Below are 15,742 nucleotides of genomic sequence, written 5' to 3' on the forward strand. Positions count from 1 at the left end.
GATGATCATCTGTTTACTTATGGGAAAATGTGCTTCTTTTCTATGATACAGTTCAATTATTAAGTGAATCTAACCCCACTTCACCATTGCCTGCTAGACATCTCCATCTGGTATCACAATGAAATCTCAAACTCTATCTAAGGCAGACTTTATTTCCCTCCTTCCCCACTCCAAACTCATTTGTTCTCCAAAAGCTCCCATTTCTGTGAAGGGTACAACCAATTTTTCCAGTCACTTAACCTCATAACACTGAGTCATTCTGTTTTCCCCCCCCCAACTGTCTCCTCCCCTCCCCTTCCAATTAATGTAGTGCTAAACCCATAGTATCTTCTGAAACAATCCTTTCATCTCCATTCATATTGCCACAACATAATTCAAGACTTTATTATTTCTTATCTGGACTATTGCAGTGATTTCCAAATGAATTTTCCTGCCTCTGGCCTCCATCTCTAAAGCATCTTCTGTATGGTTGCCAAAATGATATTCTTAAAACCAAAATCTAAACCATCCTCAAAACCTTGAATGGTTGACTCTCTCATGCCTTTGGGGTAAGAACCAAATTCCTCAGTCTTGAATATAAAATCCTTTACAATCTGACTTCACAACCCCTTCCTCCACCTACTAGCCTTTTCATCATGGTAATCCCCTTTATTACTCTACACTCTCATCAAACTGGCCTAATTGCTATTCACCAAACTCAACACTGGCACAAAGTGGATTAATGAATAGAGCTCTGAGCTGAGTTCAAATGTGATCTGGGTTGTGTGGACTTGGATAAGTAAAAGTGAGCTAGAGAAAAAAAGGGAAACAAATCCAGTATTTTTTTTTTTTTTTTTTTTTTTTTTTTTTTTTTTTTTACCAAGAAAGCCCCAAATGGGATCATGAAAAGCCAGATAACGAACTAAATTCAAATTATCTTTTCTTTCTTCTTCTCTTCTTTTTCTCCCTTTTCTTTTCTTCTTCCTCTTTCTCCTCTTCCTCCCTCCTCCTCCTCCTTTTCCTTATCTTCTTCCTCCTCCTCCTCCTTTTTCTTGTTCTTCTTCTTCCTCTTCTTCTTGTTCTTGTTCTTTCCTCTCTCTTTCCTTTCTTTCTCTCCCCCTACCATAGGAATCTCATAAGGGCAGGGACTATTTCATTTTTGTTTTTGCTTTAGTTGGGTCCACTATACTGCATAAATGCTTTCTGATTTGAATCAGAGATCTTTGGCTAAAGAATGAAGTCTGAATTTTCATAATGATGTTGTTTATTATCCTCTTGACAGTATGTTCCAGTGATTTGATTGTGCTTATGATTCCCTGATAGGTATTGTGAGTTTCCCTCACTATAACCAATACTTCTTGTGTAGTTCATGGGGACAAATGGGATATTTCTGAGTTCTCTGTAATGTCTTCTACATATTTTAAGGCACTGATCATGAGTCCCCTGGTCTCTTACTGTAATTATTTCACCACACTGAATATGGATGACCCTTTCTATCAGGAGCTTATCGTTCAACTAATTTTTATCACTTGAATTGTCCTTATCTGTTCTCCCCCAATTTATCAGTTTCCTTCTTAGAACCACAGAGAATGGAAGGGAATTTAATGCTCAAAGAGAAACTTAAAATAAGAAACTTAAAATGTGTTTATTTTTTATTTTTTGAAAAGGTGACTTGTAAATGCTAAAAGCTGCTTAGAGTTGGACTGGGCTAAGACCTCAAGAAGATTAGAAAAGAGATTACTTAAGCCACATCACTGAAATACTGGGAACTGCATAAGAAATTTCTTTCCTTCCTAATATTATATATAAAAAATCAATGAGGTTATTAATAAGATAAAAACTGTCCATATGAACTACCAGAAAATTAACAAAATGTAAATAAACATTCCCGTTTCCTTCAATTGATCGCCAGTCCTTTCATCATTCTAGTCACTTTCCTCTGGGCACATCCTAGTCAGTTAGTATCCTTAAGATGTGGTACTTGGGGACTGAACACAGTAGTCCAGGTGTGGTCTGACCAGAGCAGAATGCAGTAATACCTCCCTCATTTTAGACACTATGCCTTTATTACTGAAGACTAAGATTGAGTTAGTTTTTTTTGGGGGGGGAGGATGTTGGGGGGGAAGGGATGACATGTCATACTGTTGACTCACATTGAACTTGCAATTCAGTGAAACTCCTAAATCTTTTTCAAAGAAACTGTTGTCTAACCATGCCTTTCCTATCCTGTACTTATGAAGCTGATTTCACTGAAGTGTAATTTATTTTGGGTACTATGATTTCACTGGTGTAGGGAATATCCCACAAGTAAAATCTCTTTACAAATGTGGAGCAGCAATGACTTTTCAGCTTAAGAGTTTTAAAAGAATTTCCTGGCTGAGCAGAGAGAGGAAGTAGATTTTCCAAGGTCACACAGACAGAATGTGTCAGGAGCAGAACTATGAAGGTCTCTTTGAAACCAGTTTTCTATCCATTACATAACCATCTCTCTCTAAGTGTAATTTATTTCCATTCAATTTTACTTCGTTCTATTTAACCCATCATTTTACCCCACGGAGAACTTTGAATTCTCTTTTGTCCTCAATGAATTATAGTCTACATAATATTACAAGCATATGCATTTTTAAAAAAATCTCTAAACAAAACTATATAGGGAAAACAAACAACTCTCCTCTAGGAAGAGGATATGGTAGAATTGGGCTTTGGAAGATGGGTAGGAATTGTTCAAGTAAAGAGAAGGAAAAGTAGGAACAATCTGAACAAAGTCAGAGAGGAAGGAAGTGTTCAGATAACACACTGATAATCCATTGCGGGGATGGATAAAGAAGGAAATGAACATATTATATATATTTTATACCGGCATTGTACTAAGTGCCATACAAATGTGATTTCACATGATCCTCTCAAGAACCCTATAAGAGTGTATCTATTAGTTTATATCCCAAAGAGATCATAAAAAGGGAAAAGGACCCACATATGCAAAAACGTTTGTAGCAGCTCTTTGTAGTGTCAAGGAACTGGGAATTGAATGGATTCCCATCATTGGGGAATGGCCGAATAAGTTAAGATGTATGATTGTAATGGAATAAGAAGTGATGAGCAGGATAATTTCAGAAAACCCTGGAAAGACTTACATGAACTGATGCTAAGTGAAACGAGCGAACAAAGAAATTATGGTACACAATAATAACAAGATTAACTAATGATCAATTGAACTGGACTTTACTCTTCAACAGTGAAGTAAGTCAAGGTAATTCCAATAGACTTTTGATGAAAAGTACCATCCACATCAAGAGAGAGAACTATAAAGACTGAATATGGATCAAAGCATAGGATTTTCACCCTTTGTTGTTGTTTGTGTTTTTCCCTTTTGTCTGTTTTTTTTTTTTTGGAGATAATATGATGAATAGGGAAATATATTTAGAAGAATTGTACATATTTAACCCATATTGAATTGCTTGAAGTACTGGGAAGGGGGGAGATGGGAGGAGAAGGAAAAAAATTAGGAACACTGGGTTTTGCAAAGGTGAATGTTGAAAACTACCTTTGCATGTATTTGGGAAAATAAAATACTATTAAAGAAAAAAAATCCCAAGAACCCTGCAAGGTAGGTGCTATTATTATCCCCATTTTGTAGTTGAGGAAATTGAAGTAGACAAGATCAAGTAATGTGCTTAAGATAACACAGCTGGTGTGACCATAAGATGTGTCTGAGGCCAGCTTTGTACTCATAAAGATTCTAGGTCCCAGCACTCTATCCACCATATAGCTGTCCAGCTTGGTGGTTGCAGAGACACAAGGCTTTTTAAACTTTTTCCACTCATGACCCCTTTTTGCAACCTTGTATATATAGATAAATAAAATAGGTATACAAATCAAACATCCACTGATAATAAATTATAATTTCATGACCCCCACATTCAATTAGAATACTCCATGTGAGACTGTGAACCACAGTTTAAGAAGCTAGGGCATAGAATATTTGGAGATTAATATAAGTCTTGAGAAGAAGAATGGTATTATATTGTGAAGGAGAATATTATTCCATTTTCTTCTTTTCCTTCATTAAAATTATTTCCTGAAAGCTAATAATTATAAAATAACAATCATGAAATTGTTACATATGCCATACAGAACAAATAAGAGATGGTTTCCATAAGAGATTTCTCTAATTTTTCATATATATATATATGAATCATTTTAGTAAGAGTTGAGAAGGACCCCAACTTTAACGAATAGATTTACAGATATCTTCAGAGCAGAAATACCAAGGTTTCTTTGCAAAATACCCTGCATAAAAAATAGGAATACTCTCTCATCTCCAAGAAAGAGATAAAGGAAGGGGCTAAACCTCCATGTTGGGAGTGCTGGGGTGGAGAACATTCATAATCCTGAGTTACTCTGTGGGTTTTACTTCTGCCTTCATACCTTTGCTTTAGCTTTCATGTTAAGGTGAATGTCAAACCCAAGCCACTCTGGTGAATAAATATTTATGGTGTGGTCTCAGAAGCCTACCGGTTAGATGGACAGCTTTGTGAGATTCTATCCACACCAAAGTTCTCTCTGACACACACACACACACACACGCACACACAAACACATACACACAAACACACACACACACAAACACAAATTAGTTAAGCCTATTTCTCCTTGCCCTGCCTTCCTTTAGCAATATTTTGTTGAGCTCCTGTTGCTATTTTCAGTGAGGGCGGAATTACAGACACAACCCTGTGTCTTTGATCTCCATCACTGGGAACATTGCCAGTCAAGACCAGCCCCTTCTTTTAATTTATTAAAGAGCTGTGTGAATCAGGCTGTGGATGAAGGCAGGCAATCTTTCCCACCGTAAGATTCCAGGCAGTAACAGAATGAATGGCAACCAGATGGTTCCACAGAGATAGAAGGATGGAACGAAATAAAGAGGTCATTCATAGAAGGAAGAGCCATAGTAGGTGGCCCAGCAGTGATGCTGAGTCAGAGAAATGTGCTTCCATATCAGTCTTGTAAAAAAATTTATCCGAGAAAACTAATCATAAGCATTACCTTTTATCAGGTAAAACCTAGAATTAATGCAGCTATACTCCTGGGACTGTGCAGGAAAAGGAATGCCCTGCTTGGGAATCAGTTGAAAAAAAATTGGAGGAGAAAGATTAGTAAGCAAGAGCATGAAACTGGAATGGCAGCACATTTAGATGATTAAAAATTTGCACTGTTAACTAAATAAGAACGCCCAGAATAAATGAAGGCATCTGTTCTTAACTGGAAACATGATGTTTGTGTTGTTTTTTTTCCCATTATATTTTCTGGTTCCTACAAGGATGTAGATAATGCTTACATTGCAATGTATAAATGCCTTTACGGCCTGGTAATCTGTAGGAATGCTAATGTGTAATGAAAGGAAAGAGCTTAAAAAGTTCAGGTTATATGATCAAAAAATCCACAAATCTCAGATTTGTTTTCTAGACTCTCTCAAGTATTATTGTCCTCTCATAATAGGAAAAAGAGGTGTTGAAGGTCTCCTAGGTAATCTGGTCCAATAGAAACCTGATTCCTTCCATGATACCCCCTTCTATCATACTCTGTTTGGAGAATTCCAGTGAGGGGAAACCCACTATCTTTCCAGGGTGACCTATTTCATTTCTGGAGAGCTAAAATAGTTTAGGAAGATTTACTTTAGGGTATGAGATCCTACAATCATCTCAATGTGACTTTTTGAGGCTCATTTGGAATGTACTATGTCTCCATGCATTACATTTAATATGTACATTTGAACTATTCAATAAATTCTCCATGTTTTTATAGATAGTAGACCTCTAGATGGTTCCTTGGTTAAAGTGCAGGGTTTGCAGTCAGGAAACCCTTAGTTCAAATCTGCCCTTAGACACTTGCTAGTTATTTGACCCTAGGCAAGTCACTTAATCTCTTTTTATTGCCTCAGTTTCTCCATCTATAATATAAGTATTATAATAATACTTTTCTCTCAGACTTGCTATGAAGATTCCAGTTACATAATAATTATAAAGTGCTTGACATGGTGCCTGACACATAGTAAGTGCTACATACATATTAGCTGTTGTTATTATTATTATTAATAAAAATATTATTGTGTACTTATTGAGTTGAATTTAGTATTTCTCTCTTCATGCTTAATATTCCCATTCATTCAACAAAGACTTATTAAGCATATGTAACAAGCTGAACTGGACACTGGGTGATACAATGAAATTAAGACCTAGTCTCTCTTTTATAGTCTAGTAAGAGCTATATGATGCACATAAGAATAACCATAATACAAACTAGAACACAAGTGCTTAAAATAAGTACAAATGTGATACTATTTAAAATGTGCAATTGCTGAGTTTATTTTTTACTTTTTTTGAAAAGCAGTTTGATGGAGTAGAATTAGTCTTGGTCTTGGATCAAGAAGGCCTAGTTTCACATGTCTCTGAAACTTTACTGTCTAATCTCAGACAAGTCATTTAATTTTTACAAGTTTCATTTCCTCAGTTTTGGGATAATTGTACCTGCACTACCTCCTTTACAAGTTTGTTAAGGGAAAATGAGAGAAAGCAAGTGAAAGAACTTTGTAAACTACAAAGCAGGAAACGAGCATTTGTTAAGTACCTGTTATATGTCAGGCAATGTGTGAAGCTTATAGAAATATATCAATTGTTCTCCTTTTTACAACTGAGGAAATTGAGGCAGGCAAAGATTAACCAAGCTCACACAGTTCAAAAGAGTTTGACTTTCAATTTGGCTTCTCTATGACATGGAAAAGAAATTTTAAAAATAAAGTCAATATTGTCTTTTTTGGAATAGTATATTCCTTCAATATTATCATTCAATATCCTCACTGTGATTTGAACTCATGTCTTCCTGACTGGGTCTAGCCCTCTTTCTAGCATATTATCCAGCTGCCTCGATGTAAAGATGAGTTCTCTTTTGCAACATTGCTTATTAACATTTACTGTTCTTATCTTTAAAGTCTGCTACATATATATTATTTATAAATAATATAGAAAATTTATATTTATAAATTTTATATTTATAAATATTTATGTTTATAAATATTTATAAATAATATAGAAAATAATATATCTTGTGATATATATACTATAGTCAATACTTAACATTTGTGCATTTAACTCTTGTGATTTCATGCATTAGTATGATTTTTATTAGTAACTAATTTTGATTTTTACACACTTTTCATGGCTATGTACAGTAGAGAAAAAAAATGCCAGGAGGGATATGCCTAGGTTTGTGAAGAGGCTTGTTTTCTACTAAGCACTTCACTGATCTTTTTCACCCTATTGCTATAAAGAGCCCCCCATGCATTTATTGCACATTTTCCTTGTTTGCTGTTAGAACTCAATTTTTGAATTGTAATTGTAACTGTGAAGAGTGGTGTAAGTCCTTTGGGTCCTAAACTCAAATGTGCAAAGTCAGTGATGAACGTTAATGAGAAAATGAAGATGTTGGATAAGTTTCTTGCTAGAGTGTCTACAGTCTCTGCCTGTCACTAGTGTGGTGTTAATGAATCAATAATTAGTACATAGTACTGTCTTCATAGTACCATCTGACACAGTGAAGGGGAAGATTCAAGTTAAAAAAGTTATATTTTTAAGAATTTTATTTGCTATAAAATATTAGGTTATTGTAGATTTCATATGTGATGAATAATGAAATTATCTGAAACAATTTTTTTAAAAAATAGAGATGTTAGCACAAAAAGTCACAGAATTTTAGGAAATTACTAGTGAGGAAAAATGTTTTGCATGTTATCAATTTTTTGTGTATTGCTATGTTAGGAAGAGTGTATATTATTAGAACTAATGTTTTGTTAAAAAGAATTATATGCAGAAAAGTGAATTTTTAGCAATCTCTAATATAAGATTAAAGTTTTTGGTAATTGATAGAACTTAATCCTCTATTTCCATAGGTTCACTGTATCACATTTTTCCTTTCATATATTTGTCTAGGGAGATTACTCCAATTATATATTCTATAACAATATATAACAAATAATATATAAACTATAATTTGTAAATGTAATCTATAATCAAACATTATATTCACACATATGCCCATCCTTATACACAAATATTGTGGAAGATCATGAAATTCAGACTTCTGTGAAAATGCGGAAACTCCTTAAAACTATATAATACCAAGGCAGTAAAATCCATAATAAAATGTGCTGATACTGTCAAAGTTTTATATTTTCATTTTCAGAACACTGAATAATTTGGGGCCTTCCTTTTTACTTATGCAATAACAATTTAACAAATGGGTTGAATAGAATAGTTTAAAAAATAGATATTTCCAAGTTTTTTTTCACTACTGAAAAGAAATCTAATTCATTTCTATAAGTCTACATTATAGTTTCTAAGTAATTTCATACAAATATTGGAAGAAAACCCAAGTGGCTTGAGGCAGCTAGGTATTATAGTGGAAAGAATGCCAGAGTTAAAGGTAGAAAGACCTAAGTTCAAAATCTGTCCTGATTACTTACTAGGTGGGACAGTTTCCTTCCTCCCTTCCCTCTCTTCCTTCCTTCCTTCCCTCCTTCCCTCCCTCCATTCCTCCCTTCCTCCCTTCCTCTCTTCCTTCCTTCCTTCCTTCCTTCCTTCCTTCCTTCCTTCCTTCCTTCCTTCCTTCCTTCCTTCCTTCCTTCCTTCCTACCTTCCTTCCTTCCTTCCTTCCTTCCTTCCTTCCTTCCTTCTTTCCTTCCTTCCTTCTTTCCTCCTCCTTTTCTTTTTCTTTCTTTATTCCTTTTTTTTCTTTCTTCCTTCTTTTTTCTTTTCTTTTATATTTTTTCTGTCTCTCTCCCATATTATATATATATATGTATATATATATATATATAAGCATGAAGTAATTTATAAATATTGATAAAATTTTCACTATTTATTTAAAGATTACAGAAATACTTTTTTCTCAATACACTTTTAGGAGATCTCTATTTTAACATTTTATTCAATAAAATTAACCCTTAATTCCTTTGTCACAACTAACTAAGGTTAGTTGTGCTGAAAGGTCTTTAATCTCCTTTCTAGTTCTAAGTCTTATAACCTGTATACTGTAAAAGAAAAGCAAGAAAAAAAATCAGAATTATAACAGCTAAAAAAGAATCTAGGAAATTATTTAGTTCAATTCTTTCAATTCATAAATAGAAAAAGTCAAATGCAGAAAGGCTTATTAATTTGCTCAAAACAGTGTAGTGTGTTATTGGCAAGACAAGATCAGAACTCAGGGCTTGTGAATCTAAAGTAAATATTATGATAACTATATGACTGTCTTAAGGCCTGGTTTTCTCTTCTAATTGGAAATTAGAAAAAGTTGCCAGGAAAAACTTTACTAATGTAACTTCTGCTTTGAGCAAGGCATTTGACAAATTTTATCATGATTTCTTTGTGGAATAGATAGAGAAATGTGTTCTGGATAAATATTAGTGAAGTCACAGATAGTTGAATAGTACTAATCAAATTAATTATGTCAGCCTAGCAAGTTTCTAGTCCGTGACTAAGATCTATGTCCATAACTGTGTATGTTTATCGTTTGCAACCAACAACTTATATAAAGACAGAGTTCTCATCAAATTTATAGGTGATATAAAATTGGGAGAAATAGCTGATACATTGGATGGCAAAATCAGAATTAAAAACTAGGCAGGCTAGAATGGTATTGAAACAATACAAAATTTAATGTAGACTGGATTTCTGTCCTCTCTATTCAAATATTTGTGCTTTTGCTCATTCAACTTCTATGATTGGAATGTATTTTTCATCTCTTCATTCTACTAACTGAAGAGTCTACCTTCCTTCAGGGCTTCACCCAGATGCTACATTCCATTGTTGGTTTGATATAAGGATGGAAAATTTGTTTAAAGTCAGAAAATCAAGGACTTTGAATGACAGGATTAAGCTAGAAATTGTTCCAATGAGGCTATCATCGCTCAGAACACTTCTCTAGGAATTTTCTTCAAAATCTTCAGAACTAATGCTTGAATATACTGAATTGTGTCAAATTTTTATTCTTTTGGGATAGGTTTGATTTTTAGAAATAGACCAAAGTTATTGTGAACCATGCACTATTTTGGGGGACAAGGAGAACCAAAACCTAGAGCTCTAATCCCTACTAAAGCATTAATTATATGTGCAATGTTGGGAAAGTTATTTCACGCCTCCTCAGCCTCAGTTTCCTTATCCATAAAATAAGCAGGTTGACCTAAATAATAATTTAATCTAATCTAATAAATAACCTAAGGCTTTGTTTTTGTTCAAATAGTCCTGTTCTTTTGATTCTTTTTCTCATAGTATTTTGCCTGGCTTTCTCCATTGCATTTATACTCTTTATTATATCTTAATGAATTATATATTCTCTTAGTCTGTACAAGAAACAATACTACTAGCTAAAGCTATAGAAAGATAAAAATAAAATCAGTTCTATTCCCTCAGCTGTACTCCTCCTAGGAGTGTACAACCTCCTACTAGGAAGAGGCAATACAAACATGGATACATACGTGTGAAATATGTACAAAGTAAATGCAAAGCAATTTGGGATGAGAAGAGAGTAGTAGTTACACAGGAGAAAATAAGAATAGGAATTCTTTGATTGGAAATCCCATTGGAGGGTAAATTTGAGTTGAGGCTTAAAGGAAATTTGAAAGGGTTTTGTGGATAATGCACTGGGCTTGGAGTAAGGAAACCTGACTTTAAAATCATGCCTCAGATATTTACTAGCTGATCTTTTTCAATCCACCTACCTTCTCAGAACCTTGGTTTTCTCATTTACAAAATAGAAACTTATACTTGTACTTCCTAGGTAGTACCTGTATTGTAAGCAAAGCACTTTGAAAATCTTAAAGTAATCAATAAATGTGAATTATTATTAGTAGTATTAGTAATATGAATAGAGTTCTGGAGAAGCTGAACTGAAATTTATTCCATCTTATTCATCATACCATTACCCATTATGTATAATGGAGATCTGCTCTATACTCAGAGGACCTCAGAGATGCCTCCATATGGAAGGTGCTGGGGAGAAGATGGCATCTCTTTCCATGGAGAATTTTAGGGAATTGCTACTAAGAGAATAGTTATGATGTGGAAGAAAGTGAAGACTGTAGAACATGCAGATACATTGGGGGACTAGTTCTGGTTACTTAACCAAGCTTTAGTTATTGTTCAAAATACCATGAGTGGTATTTGAAGAAGTCTGTTGGTTTTAGCTTCTTTTTTTGGTTCCATCCCTCTTTATATGTGTGGGAATGTGCATGGAAGGATATTGGCAACTAGTAAAGGGATTGGAGCTCACACCTTTGTGAATTATAAAGGGACAGAGAGCTGGTGGGCATCTCATCATTTCAGAGTTTGGGTTCACAGTCAATACAGCATCAGTATTTAAAGGTATTAAGAGAGTGGTGTCTCCTTTGGCATCACACTGTTCCAAAGTTTGGGTTTTGCTGAGAGTGTTGCATTAGTGTCTCAGAGAGCAAGTACCAATCTTTGGGAGTGATATTTAGGACCTCAGCCTAGTAATAGCTGAGATGTAACTATCTGGAAGTCATGCTAGAACTGAAACATGAACTTGGGTAGCTACATTGAGCTAAGGATTCACACACACACACACACACACACACACACACACACACACAGACACACAGAAATAGAGACAGAGACAGACAGGGAAAGAGAGAGTGACCCTGAGGGACTGGGTAGGGGGAAGGAAAAGCTATATGTCTATTCTTATTGTATCTCTGAAGTTAATATCTCTGAACTAATCCAAATTAAATGACTAAATAGAATGGGGGGTTCAATGGTCCCCTCATAATTGGGACAATGCAGTCAGTAGAAACTTGAGTTGATGGCGTATAAAAGAGATGCTTACAAACCTCTCAGGGTACTTTAGAACTTGAGGAGGATATGTAACAAGTCTCATTCTGTGAGAGAAATCTGGAAAAAAATCTGTTATTATATATCATTAACAAAGTTGCAATTATAGAATCATTGATGCAAGGTTGAAGCAAAAATCATTTAGTAAGTATACTGAGTCATTCACATGCCCCAGTATACTGTAGGTCTAACATTCTTACTGAGAAAAAGTCATCTGACCTGTAAAAATGATCAAGTTTTTAAAATGATCAAGAATTCAAGGGAAATCAATTATAATAGAAGATATTTGCAAACTACTTCAAGGTTTGTAAAGCACTTTTCACAATGATTATATTTTCTGTTCTCAATTTTCTTTGCATACTTTAAAACTTTTTCTCAGTTTTTCTTCATGGATTATAGACATTTATAGTAGCCTTTGCCCAAGGAAAACAAAGAAAATTTCTCATCTTTATGAGTTACCAAGGAATGAGAATTTGGCTCACAGGTAAATCTTCCACAATTCCACATATTGAATGTCATTAATAGAAGATGGGAGTTCTGGTCCACAGTTACAAAGGAGATCAGAGCTTGGACCTCTTAAAGTCATTATATACTTCTTCATTGCAAGTGAGTTGGTTGCTAACTATAAACTGTCTTGAAGGACCAAGACTTAAAATTTACTTTTTTAACCATTATCTCTAAGAAGCCATGTAAAATTCTCAAAGCATAGTATCTATATTGTTTAAACATAGTTGTAGTAAGACCTTAACTTCTGACCTAAATTCTTGGGCCTTCAGATGCAAGGAATAAATGATGTGGAACTGGTGAGTTGGCTCCATTGGATCTGCAGAAGACTTCCCAAACAAATGTTTTTCTCTTATAGGCAACTGGCAAGATTGTTCAGTACCAACTGCATTCTCTAAAAAGCTTTACCATTTGAAAAAAAGACCTGTAAACGTTTCCTAGTGTTAAGGAAATAATGTGGGTTTCTCTTCAGCCAATGTCCACAGTACATGATACAAGTTCTGATCTGGTCTCTAGCATTTTTTTCTGGCTTGCTGTATCTTGGGCACAGAGCTGGGGCTGAAGAAAATAATTTTTCTAATAAGTATGATGCCTTCTGGTTTTTTTCCCCCACTGGATATATTTGATTTTATTTTTTGTATGGTAAACCTGGCTTTATAACCCTCTTGCATGAAAATACAAAAATTAATATAGTACCATTTTTTAAAACAACACTTAATTTCTCTAAGAACACTATAAATGTGTTGTGCTTAAACTTCTCTGCCACTGGTTTGGAAGGGTCTTAAACATAATTTTTAATTAACAGAAGAAGAACTTTCAAGAATAGAGTGGTTAAAAAGTCTAATATCTAAAAGATTCCTGGCAAAGGAGTCAAGGAGAAGACTGAGGAATTTTGGGTGCTCAGTTCTTCTGCTCTTAATATTCATTTATTAAATAAATAAATAACGACATAGCTAGAAAACACATTCCAAAGATGAGTTTCCAAAGGCTTGATTAATTAAACCAAAGTAGTCACTCTTCTCATGGCTCTGCATTCTTGTGTTGTATATGTAGTTCCATATAGCTGAAATACTTGGCATTTTATATATTCTTTGTATAAAATATTACACTTTATAAAATTCTATCTTTCCTGTTAGATTGTAGTGAGAATAGGGATCATTTTCTCTTCTCTCCTTCAAAGCATTTATAGCAGTGTTTTGTATCCAATGGATGTTGTCAATGTGATTATTAATGTTGTTTTAGTAAGTAGGATTGTATAGATGTGTGAAATTGCCACAATATTACTGAGAAACTTTGGATAGAATACTTGAGCTGCAGAATCTGGACCCTGTCCTTAACCTAAATAATTTTTTGGTTTCCTTCAAAATATTTTATCTTTTGGATATTTTTCTTCTTCCTGAAATAGTTTATAATTTGCATTTCCTCCAACATGGAGATAAAAGAGGCTACTTAAAGAACCCTACATGAGGTTAACTTAGTTGACAATGCGCTCTAAAGATGAATATCATTCTGGATTTCTCCAGTTCTTTTTTCCTCAATGAAACCTTTCAGGAAAATGTGCTGCCTATTTGTTGTTTCCAATGTGATTTTTTTTCTTGAGTTATGTTCTTATTATTGAGATTTTATATACAAAAGGAATTCCCCCCAAATTGACTTTCTTTTCTTGTAGACCCAAGGGCCCTGAGGAAAAAAAGTTTAATTTGTATTCTTAGGTGTGTCTTAGGCTTTTGGGATGTATATGTAAAGGGTAGCCCCCATATATTTGATAAAATGTCAGCACCCTTCATCCAATATCTACTAATTTCTATCTACACCACAGAGTTATTATGAGGAAAGGTCCCTGCATACCTAAGGGTGTTAGAAATGTGAGCTTTTACTATTTCCTTGTTCAGCTTTCTACAGTGTTTCTTTAACATATTGAATAAGCTAAAGCCTGTAGTTTTCTGTTTCCTTTTACTAATAATCACAAGGTCCTACTGTCTCCCTCCTATTGTTGAAATTAGCAAAATTTTTAGTACTTGGTAACTCTCAGTAAAAGCCACTGGTTGTCACAGGAAGACCTAAAGCAAAGAAAGAGGAATAGGCTTCAAAAAGGGATGGAAATGGAGAAAAATTAAAAAAAGAATGAGATAAGATGAAAGCATATTTGACAATTATTTTGCATCCTATTTAGGGGTCCTAGTACCTCCTCCAACCATTGTGAGCTACACTATTTCTTTATAGCTGCTAATCCTCACACTCCCCATCTTTCAACAACTTCTATATTTCCCTCAGATTTTGACTTTCTGCCTAAATCCTGATATACTCTAAAGGTTCTTCAGATTTTGTCCTTGAAATTGTTCTTTTTATTAATTATATTTTAAAACTCCTCTATCTTACTCAGAAGCTAAAATTTGAGCCCTTTTTCTTATTATTTAATAACTCCACTGTAATATCTCACTTCTATACTCTCGAACCCATTATAACATTGCTTAATTTGAAGCACGAGTCAGTAAGCTATTTTTCTTTGACTTGAGTCAAGAGGGTTTAGTTGTTGAAGATCCAAAAGATTTCCCTGAGTGAATAATGTGGAGAGGAGGAAGAACAGAAGAGGGAGAGGAAGAGGGGGAGAAAGAGAGAAACAAAGCAAGGAAGACAGGAGGAGAGAGAAAGGGTTAGAAACAGAGACTTAGAGATAAAGAGAGAGACATAGATGGAGACACAGAGACAGATGGAGGGGAGAGAGAGAGAGAGAGAGAGAGAGAGAGAGAGAGAGAGAGAGAGAGAGAGAGAGAGAGAGAGAGAGAGAGAGAGAGAGAGAGAGAGAGAGAGAGAGAGAGAGAGAAATTAAAAAAAAGAAAAAAAGGCAAATTGACAGATTGAAGAGACAGAAAGAAACACCTGTCAGGCCATTTTGTGGAATCATTTCTGAGGCTAGTAAGTTTTCATCTGATTGATTGAGGCCAATGCTGAGAGGGAATTATTAATGATGTTATTATCAAAGGGATTGCCAGATTTTTCAGATTGTGAGGAAGTAAAAGATGACTTGGCCAGGGGGGATCAGGAGAATAACATTTTCATGCTTGCAGATTTGTTATTGCTTTGTCAGGGAATGAGGACATATGGTTGGGTACCAAAGTTTTGAAGTTGCTCGCTGGAACTCCAGGATGTAAAAGTTTTTAACCAGTCTGGAGCTTTTGAGATTTCCCAGTATTTCTCAAACAGTATTTGACTTTGGGTAATCTGAATGTTTTGGAGAGTCTATTCCAAAAGCCACAGATAGAGAATCTCAGAATGAGAAAAGGGATTTTAACCTCCTCTAACCCTTAGGATTCTGACTACATCACGAATCATTGTTGTAATTTTATCTAGGTCTAAAA

General features: G+C 34.7%; 1 protein-coding gene and 1 long non-coding RNA gene across 4 annotated transcripts in view; one reads left to right on the forward strand and one right to left on the reverse strand.

Moving 5' to 3' along the window:
* PDE7B (phosphodiesterase 7B) overlaps positions 1-15,742 on the reverse strand; it is a 427,322-nt gene that overhangs the window by 178,795 nt on the left and 232,785 nt on the right. The window lies entirely within an intron of this gene.
* The window catches only part of LOC141565940 (uncharacterized), a 72,753-nt gene that overhangs the window by 18,481 nt on the left and 38,530 nt on the right, over positions 1-15,742 (forward strand). The window contains exon 5 of one of the 3 annotated variants that reach the window (XR_012489184.1): positions 1,647-1,885. The exons of the other annotated variants lie outside the window; for them this stretch is intronic. This is a non-coding gene — a long non-coding RNA (uncharacterized LOC141565940). Of the gene's footprint in view, positions 1-1,646; positions 1,886-15,742 lie in introns of those variants that run through there. 3 annotated transcript variants of the gene reach the window in all.

This window comes from Sminthopsis crassicaudata, chromosome 4 (genome assembly GCF_048593235.1).
Source record: "Sminthopsis crassicaudata isolate SCR6 chromosome 4, ASM4859323v1, whole genome shotgun sequence".
Classification (NCBI taxonomy): domain Eukaryota; kingdom Metazoa; phylum Chordata; class Mammalia; order Dasyuromorphia; family Dasyuridae; genus Sminthopsis; species Sminthopsis crassicaudata.